Source organism: Lucilia cuprina, chromosome 5 (assembly GCF_022045245.1).
Source record: "Lucilia cuprina isolate Lc7/37 chromosome 5, ASM2204524v1, whole genome shotgun sequence".
Taxonomy (NCBI): Eukaryota; Metazoa; Arthropoda; class Insecta; order Diptera; family Calliphoridae; genus Lucilia; species Lucilia cuprina.
Genome location: NC_060953.1, coordinates 11,129,166 through 11,139,363, shown reverse-complemented (window position 1 = coordinate 11,139,363; position 10,198 = coordinate 11,129,166). Strand labels below are relative to the sequence as shown.

At 29.3% G+C, this 10,198-nt stretch overlaps 1 protein-coding gene across 1 annotated transcript in view; it reads right to left on the bottom strand.

The window, feature by feature from the left end:
• Nucleotides 1-9,619, bottom strand: part of LOC111687714 (protein I'm not dead yet-like) — a 42,375-nt gene extending 32,756 nt beyond the window's left edge. Inside the window, exon 1 of the mRNA XM_046951876.1 lies at nt 9,325-9,619. The gene's annotated coding sequence lies outside the window, so the exon portion shown is untranslated. The remainder of the gene's footprint in view (nt 1-9,324) is intronic.
• Between the last annotated feature and the right edge of the window lie 579 nt (nt 9,620-10,198).

The window sequence follows — 10,198 nt, the reverse complement described above, 5'->3', positions numbered from 1 at the left end:
CTATCTATCTATCTATCTATCTATCTAAGTATCTATCTATCTATCTATCTATCTATCTATCTATCTATCTATCTATCTATCTATCTATCTATCTATCTATCTATCTATATTAAACTTCAATATTTTAGAGAATTTGATTTATTCAGTATTAACCAGGCACCCGCATGTATCGGGACCATCATCATATCATCTTCATTTCTTTAACAATTCAAGACTTCATCATTTACCAGAACTTTCACCCTAAATTATTTGAAAACAACAGAATTAAATCAGCATTTTATCATGAACAATTGTTAACTATTAATTGGTGTGTTTTTATTGTTGCATGCCGCAAGACTTAAACGGGCTCGTCTTATAGCGAAAAAAGGCCTAACTGCAACAAGTGTAATTAGTTGTTTTTGTTGTTTTTCGTAATGTTACAAATACAATTTAGGTAGTAAATGTTGGTATTGACAGTCTGTATTTGGAAATTTTTTTAAGATCTGGTTCGACAAGTTGGCTTACGTGACAAAATTGTTGAAAAAATAAACAAGAATTATTGTATGTATGATGGTGGATGCTGTACATGAGAGTGTTCAGATGTACATACATATTTCCTACTATTGAGTGCAATTATACAAAAATAACAACAACAGCAGCAAAAGTAATATAAATGAAAACAAAATCAGAAAAATGTATAGAGAGTACGCATTTAAGCAAGACGTTCATACATACAAACTTGCAAACGAACTTGTATGTAACAGAGACGTAGCTGACTACGTTACGTAGTGAGTGGAATAAACAAAAGCATAGCGAGATAATTAAAATATGTAAACATCGAGACAGCTGTTAATGATGCCATATCATCAATAAACAAATAAGGAATTAATTAACTTTGAATTGAAAATCCCTTGTTTTCAACACGTTCCTGCTTCAAAATTTACAACAACTTTCTCTCATTTTTTTTAAATGCGCAGTGTACAAGTTTGATTTCTTTCAACAAAATCATTTCAAAATGGAAAATTATATAAATTAAAACATACATACATACATTTCATAAAGGAAATACACAAATTTCTAACAAAATATAAATTTATAAAGATAAAATATTTTTTCTGATAAAGATAGTTAGGAAAAAAACCTTTTATTTGCAATACAAAGAAATGTTAAAAATAACTACAAAAAAAGGTTAAAAGTAAATACATTAAATGAATGTGTCACTTCAAAATTCTTAGTGACGTTTCAAGATAAATATAAAATTAGTGTCATTTTAGATTAGAAGTCAGGGTCCAGCTTCGATACAGTTTAAATAATATAATTTTCTAAAAACTATAAAATTTGTTTAAAGCAAAACACAATTCTATACAGAAGAGGTTCTTCAGATGAAAAGGTTCTCCGGAAGACACATCTCCTCAGAAAAGACACCTTTCTAAAGTTCAGTTCTAGTTCAGTTCTAGTTCAGTTCTAGTTCAGTTCTAGTTCAGTTCTAGTTCAGTTCTAGTTCAGTTCTAATTCAGTTCTAGTTCAGTTCTAGTTCCGTTCTAATTCAGTTCTAGTTCAGTTCTAGTTCAGTTCTAGTTCAGTTCCAGTTCTTTAGATTTCAAAATTATAAACTTCTATAGAAAATTTAATGTTCTTCCTTAATATTGCAATTTTTCAGAATTTTATTTCACATTTATAAATTTCTTGTTAAATTGTGTTTTTAACACTACACGATAAATGCGACACTTTAACGGTTTGTTTATTTTATTATTTGTTTTTATAAATAATTATCTCACATTTACAAATAAATGAAAAGAAGACATGTGAATTGTATTATGAGTTCAGTCAGTCATTCTCTATCGTAGTATCTATGTTTCTATCTATCTTTACTAGTATTTCATCAAGTACTATTAATATTACGTATTGTGTTTGTTTTTTAAAGATTTTATTTTACTACGTAACGTCGAGCATACGTAGTAGCTGCAAGCATATGACTGTTGACAACTCATAATTGAAATGTGTGTGTGCGTGTGTATTTAGCCTGGGTATCTTCTTTGCAAAATTTTCTTAATGGCTGAACGTACTTGGTTATTGTTGGCTGATATTTACCTACATATATACTTTTCGGTAGATTATTATGACTGAAATATTTTAATAAATTGTTTTTTCGTGGTTTCAAAAGAAGTATATTTGGGAATTATTTCTTGTTTTATTAATTACGTAAAAAAACTTTTGAATTGCCAAATAGAAACAAATTGTTTGAGTAATTAAAGAAAATTTATTGACTATGTTGTAGAGGGATGGAAACTGATATTATGAAACAATGTGGCCTATGGTTGGGAATATAGATAGATAGATAGATAGATAGATAGATAGATAGATAGATAGATAGATTGATAGATAGATAGATAGATAGATAGATAGATAGATAGATAGATAGATAGATAGATAGATAGATAGATAGATAGATAGATAGATAGATAGATAGATAGATAGATAGAGTTAAGTTCTTATGACATCAAAATTTCATAACATATTCAAAATTACGATAACAATTGTTCATTTATACACAATTAATTCCCACCTATAGAATGCAGATCACTTGAGACACGTTATTATTTTTAATCGTAAATCAGAGAAATCTGTTGTGTATATATTTTTAAAGAAGAAAAAGTTTATTTTTGTTAAAAATGCGAAAATAAAAAAAAATCTTTCCAATAATCTTTAACCTTGAACAGTGAACGTATTTTTTTCTTGTCTTTCATTTAAATTTTATTACTTATTCCTCTATCTCTTGGAACTATTTTAGAGAAAATATATTTTTGCTGTTGTTTGGAATTTCTTTTTTTTTTTTTCTTTCATTTCTTTCTATTCACCAAATATACACACATACATATGTATATGAGTGAACCATAGCCAAAAGGCGTTACTATTTAGTATCTAAAAGATATATAAAATAAATTGTATAAATATATATATTTTAAATGTATGATTTTTAAACAAATATAAAAATACACGTGACACCACCACCTTGTGTTTTGTATAAGGGAAGATATCTACCTCCTCATATACATAAATATGAATGTACTCATACGTACATACATACATACATCCATACATTCATATGTGTTGACTATCTGTCTGTTTGTCAGTTAGTGTGTTATTTGTATTATTCCAAATGACGCAGGAGAACAAACAATTGAACAAAAATTATTTCTTTCATTCTTATTTTATTCATTTTTTTCATTCTTATCTTTAAATCAATAAACAGTCTAATATTTTTTAGAAAGACAATTTAAAAAAAATTTAATTTATTTAAACTTTTGATTTATTTCCATTATATGATGTTTTCACTGTTTTGCTTAGGTACGAAAGAAGAAATTTTGAAAAAACACACCTACTTTTTATATAATATTATAAAAATACTTTCAAGTACAAGTTATTTATTTAATACATTTTAATAAGAAATTTTAAATAATTATTTTGATTTTTTTTGGAAAGATCATTCCCTCTAAGCAATTTTTTAATTGCATATCATTTTCCTTAAATACTCTATTTCAATGAAAGTTAGACTATAGACTAGATGGCGATGACACAGGTCTACAGTGTAGTTCATAGTCTAGTCTATGGTCTAGGCTATAGTTAAGTCTATAGTGTAGTCTATTCTGTAGTTTAGTCTGTAGTCTATTCTATAGTCTATTCTATAATCTAGTCTTAAGTCTAGTATAGTATATAGTCTAGTCTATAGTTTAGTCTATAGTCTAGTCTATAGTCTAGTCTATAGCCTAGTCTATAGTCTAGTCTATAGCCTAGTCTAGTATATAGTCTAGTTTATAGTCTAGTATATAGTGTAGTCTATAGTCTAGTATATAGTGTAGTCTATAGTTTAGTCTATAGTCTACTCTATAGTCTAGTCTATAGTCAAGTCTAAAGCCTAGACTATAGTATGGTCTATAGTCTAGTCTATAGTCTAGTCTATAGTCTAGTCTATAGTCTAGTCTATAGTCTAGTCTATAGTCTAGTCTATAGCCTAGTCTATAGTCTAGTCTATAGTCTAGTCTATAGTCTAGTCTATAGTCTAGTCTATAGTCTAGTCTATAGTCTAGTCTATAGTCTAGTCTATAGTCTAGTCTATAGTCTAGTCTATAGTCTAGTCTATAGTCTAATCTATAGTCTATAATCTAGCCTGTAGTCTAGTCTGTAGTCTAGTCTATAGTCTAGTCTATAGTCTAGTCTATAGTCTAGTATATAGTCTAGTCTATAGTCTAGTCTATAGTCTAGTCTATAGTCTAGTCTATAGTCTAGTCTATAGTCTAGTCAATAGTCTAGTCTATAGTCTAGTCTATAGTCTAGTCTATAGTCTAGTCTATAGTCTAGTCTATAGTCTAGTCAATAGTCTAGTCTATAGTCTAGTCTATAGTCTAGTCTATAGTTTAGTCTATAGTCTAGTCTATTGTCTAGTCTATAGTCTAGTCTATTGTCTAGTCTATAGTCTAGTCTATAGTCTAGTCTAGTCTATAGTCTAGTCTATAGTCTAGTCTATAGTCTAGTCTATAGTCTAGTCTATAGTGTAGTCTATAGTCTAATCTATAGTTTGTATATAGTCTAGTCTATAGTCTAGTCTATAGTCTAGTCTATAGTCTAGTCTATAGTCTGGTCTATAGTCTAGTCTATAGTCTAGTCTATAGTCTAGTCTATAGTCTAGTCTATAGTCTAGTCTATAGTCTAGTCTATAGTCTAGTCTATAGTCTAGTCTATAGTCTAGTCTATAGTCTAGTCTATAGTCTAGTCTATAGTCTAGTCTATAGTCTAGTCTATAGTCTAGTCTATAGTCTAGTCTAGTCTATAGTCAAGTCTATAGTCTAGTCTATAGTTTAGCCTATAGTCTAGTCTATAGTCTAATCTATAGGGTAGACTATAGTCTGGTCTATAGTCTAGTCTATAGTCTAATCTATAGGGTAGACTATAGTCTGGTCTATAGTGTAGTCTATAGTCTAGTCTATTTTGTAGTCTATAGTCTAGTCTATAGTCTAGTCTATAGTCTAGTCTATAGTCTAGTCTATAGTCTAGTCTATAGTCTAGATTATTATCTTGTCTATGTTCTAGTCTATAGTATATCCCATAATCAAGTCTAAAGTCTGGTCTATAGTTTAGTCTATAGTCTAGTTTATGGTAGTCTAGTTTATAGTTTAGAATATAGTCAAGTCTATAGTTTAGTCTAAAGTCTAGTCTATAGTCTAGATTATAGTCTAGTCTATAGTCTGGTCTATAGTCTAATATATAGTCTAGTCTATTGTATAGTCTGTGGTGTAGTCTACAGTCTACTCTATAGTCTAGTCTATAGTATAGTCGATAGTCTAGTATAGTCTATAGTCTAGTATAGTCTAGTCTAGTTTATAGTCTAGTCTATAGTCTACTCTATAGTCTAGTCTATAGTCTAGTCTATAATCTAGTCTATAGTCTAGTCTATAGTCTAGTCTATAGTCTAGTCTATAGTCTAGTCTATAATCTAGTCTATAGTCTAGTCTATTATCTAGTCTATAGTATAGTCCACAGTCTAGTCTAAAGTCTAGTCAATAGCTTAGTCTATAGTCTAGTCTATAGTTTAGTCTAAAGTCTAGTCTATAGTCTAGATAATAGTCTAGTACATAGGTTGGTCTGTATTCTAGTCTATAGTCTAGTCTATAGTGCAGTCTATAGTCTAGTCTGTTGTCTAATCTAATCTATAGTCCAGTCAAGTCTATAGTCTAGTGTGTAGTCTAGTCTATAGTCAGGTCTTTAGTCTAGTCTATAGTGTAGTCTATAGTTTAGTATATAGTATAATCTATAGTCTAGTCTATTGTTCAGTCTATAGTGTAGTCTATAGTATAGTCTAAAGTACAGTCTGTATTCCAGACTATAGTTTAGTTTATTGTTTAGTCTAAAGTCTAGTATATAGTTAAAACTCTAGTCTATAGTCTAGTCTATAGTCTACTTTATAGTATATAGAATAGTCATAGTCCAGTCTATTCCCAAATCCTTTTATATTTAATATTATACCTATAATTATATCATTTACTGTATTTGAAAACAATATCAATTTGTTTACAAAAGAAAATCATTAAAATAATTCTTTGAGTAAATTAAAAAATAATTACGCAAGTCTCAAAGTCTAATGGATAATAAAATGGTTTTGATTTTTATGATGGAAAAGAAAAATGGCAGCCGAAAAGCAAATAATTAAAGAAAAACGGAAAGCTTAATAAAGGTTTTTCAGATTTGTTGCGTAAGTTTAACTTTAATTTGGATGAATACTATTGAAAAAGTTAAAAACTGTTTTTTATTTCAAATAGTTTTTTTTAGCAAGTTTTCCTAAAAAATAATATTAAAATTTTATTAGTGAAAGTTCCGTTAACAAACTGTAAACGTAAATTAACTACAAGTTCTCACAACTTTGTCCTTCATTGAATATTTATTTTTATTAATTTTAAACACTTGTTGTGTTTATTTTATATTTGAAAAAAAAAACAATTTTTTTATAAAATTAAAGTTTAGTCGACAAAAAAAAAACACTTTAAACGAAAAGAATAAAAAATATTCACAATTAATTTAATTTAAACGTTATGTATTGTATGTTAATTTAAAATGAAGTTCATTGATTTGTAAACATTAAACACGCTGAAGTCCGTCGATTTTTTTTCGTTAATTGCATTTAAATTTTATTATTTAAAAATTTCCCAGTAGTTTAAAATTTGTTTAATAAAATGTACAATTAAGTCAATGGAATTCATAATCAAAAATGTTGTTTTTTCGGGGGTTCTTTTTCGAATTCCAAGAAATTAAACATTGTGAGACGTAGGGTATTCAAAAAGTAGAGAAACTTTGGGGAATCCGGTTATCAAAGGATACTACTCTATAGACTGGACTATATATAAACTATAGTCTCGGCACTAGACTAGAGACTACTTTAGAATATAGACTAGACTATATCCTAGACTATGGACTAGACTATAGAATATACTATGGACTAGACAGTAGACAAGACTATAGACTAGACTATTGACTAGACTATAGACTAGACTGTAGACTAGACTAGAGAATAGACTATAGACTAGACTATAGACTAGACTATAGACTAGACTATAGACTAGACTATAGACTAGACTGTAGACTAGACTATAGACTAGACTATAGACTAGACTATAGACTAGACTATAGACTAGACTATAGACTAGACTATAGACTAGACTATAGACTAGACTATAGACTAGACTATAGACTAGACTATAGACTAGACTATAGACTAGACTATAGACTAGACTATAGACTAGACTATAGACTAGACTATAGACTAGACTATAGACTAGACTATAGACTAGACTATAGACTAGACTATAGACTAGACTATAGACTAGACTATAGACTAGACTATAGACTAGACTATAGACTAGACTATAGACTAGACTATAGACTAGACTATAGACTAGACTATAGACTAGACTATAGACTAGACTATAGACTAGACTATAGACTAGACTATAGACTAGACTATAGACTAGACTATAGACTAGACTATAGACTAGACTATAGACTAGACTATAGACTAGACTATAGACTAGACTATAGACTAGACTATAGACTAGACTATAGACTAGACTATAAATGTTTAATAAAATGTACAATTAAGTCAATGGAATTCATAATCAAAAATGTTGTTTTTTCGGGGGTTCTTTTTCGAATTCCAAGAAATTAAACATTGTGAGACGTAGGGTATTCAAAAAGTAGAGAAACTTTGGGGAATCCGGTTATCAAAGGATACTACTCTATAGACTGGACTATATATAAACTATAGTCTCGGCACTAGACTAGAGACTACTTTAGAATATAGACTAGACTATATCCTAGACTATGGACTAGACTATAGAATATACTATGGACTAGACAGTAGACAAGACTATAGACTAGACTATTGACTAGACTATAGACTAGACTGTAGACTAGACTAGAGACTAGACTATAGACTAGACTATAGACTAGACTATAGACTAGACTATAGACTAGACTGTAGACTAGACTATAGACTAGACTATAGACTAGACTATAGACTAGACTATAGACTAGACTATAGACTAGACTATAGACTAGACTATAGACTAGACTATAGACTAGACTATAGACTAGACTATAGACTAGACTATAGACTAGACTATAGACTAGACTATAGACTAGACTATAGACTAGACTATAGACTAGACTATAGACTAGACTGTAGACCAGATTAGACTATAGACTAGACTATAATCTAGACTGTACACTAAACTATAGACTAGACTTTAGACCAGACTTTAGACTAGACTATAGACTAAACTATATACTAGACTATAGACTAGACTATTGACTAGACTATAGAGTAGACTATAGACTAGACTATAGACTGGACTATATACTAGACTATAGACTGGACTATATACTAGACTATAGACTAGACTATAGACTAGACTATAGACTAGACTATAGACTAGACTATAGACTAGACTATAGACTAGACTATAGACTAGACTATAGACTAGACTATAGACTAGACTATAGACTAGACTATAGACTAGACTATAGACTAGACTATAGACTAGACTATAGACTAGACTATAGACTAGACTATAGACTAGACTATAGACTAGACTATAGACTAGACTATAGACTAGACTATAGACTAGACTATAGACTAGACTATAGACTAGACTATAGACTAGACTATAGACTAGACTATAGACTAGACTATAGACTAGACTATAGACTAGACTATAGACTAGACTATAGACTAGACTATAGACTAGACTATAGACTAGACTATAGACTAGACTATAGACTAGACTATAGACTAGACTATAGACTAGACTATAGACTAGACTATAGACTAGACTATAGATTAGACTATAGACTAGACTGTAGACCAGATTAGACTATAGACTAGACTATAATCTAGACTGTACACTAAACTATAGACTAGACTTTAGACCAGACTTTAGACCAGACTATAGATTAGTCTAGGCTTAAGCCTAGTCTATAGAATAGTCTATAGTTTTGAAGTTTAGGTGCTTTAAAATGTTCTAAAATTTTTAAACACTTATCAATTGAGAAACGTACAAATGAACAGTAAGTATGAAAATGTATACACATATTGGTATTATATGTACATATATCTGACGTACAGACTACGTCTAATCAGCAACAATTTCCGCAAATGTGTAGGCAAAATAATGCTGAAGAACGAAACAATTGTTAAATGTCACTGATTTTCCCACAATTTTGTTTAGCATTTTCTCCAAATTATTATTTATATAAATAAATGACAAAAAATAATAATAATTTATTAATAAAACTTACATATGTTTAAAGGTGGTTCAAAACACAACAAGTTTAAACCAATTAACAATGAACTTAAACTTCAACACTTAATTATTTACATTATTAACAACACTTTTCTTTGAAGATTACATTTTAACATTTTTAGTAATTTTTAAGAAATTTTTATTTATTTCTTTGTTATTATTTACACAGATTTAATTTATATATAAATAATGGTGTAATTTTAATGGGAATTTTTTCGTTGTTGTTGCTTTATTTCTCTGATTAACACAAATGTCTGGATGTTAGTTAGTATGCGATTAAAAAGAAATAAATAATTGACGGGAACAAAAGTGAATGAATGACTACGCGCTTTGTAATGTGTTTTGTAACTGCTACCAGAACAAAACACTTGTCCATACATATGCAAGTTGGCACATACATACATACATACGTACATACATACGTACATTCATATGTACGTAGTTACGCTAAAAGTTTAGAAATATGTACATTGTTTACAATGCAACAGGGATGGAAATGTTTACAGTATTATAATTACTAAATTAGAATGGAACTAGAACTGAACTAGAACTGAACTAGAACTGAACTAGAACTGAACTAGAACAGAACTAGAACAGAACTAGAACAGAACTAGAACAGAAATAGAACAGAACTAGAACTAAACTAGAACTGAACTAGAGCAGAACTAGATCTGAACTAGAACTAAACTAAAACAGAACTAGAACAGAATTAGAACTGAAGTAGAACTGAAGTAGAACTGAACTAGAACTGAACTAGAACTGAACTAGAACAGAACTAGAACAGAACTAGAACAAAACTAGAACAGAACTAGAACAGAACTAGAACAGAACTAGAACAAAACTAGAACAGAACTAGAACAGAACTAGAA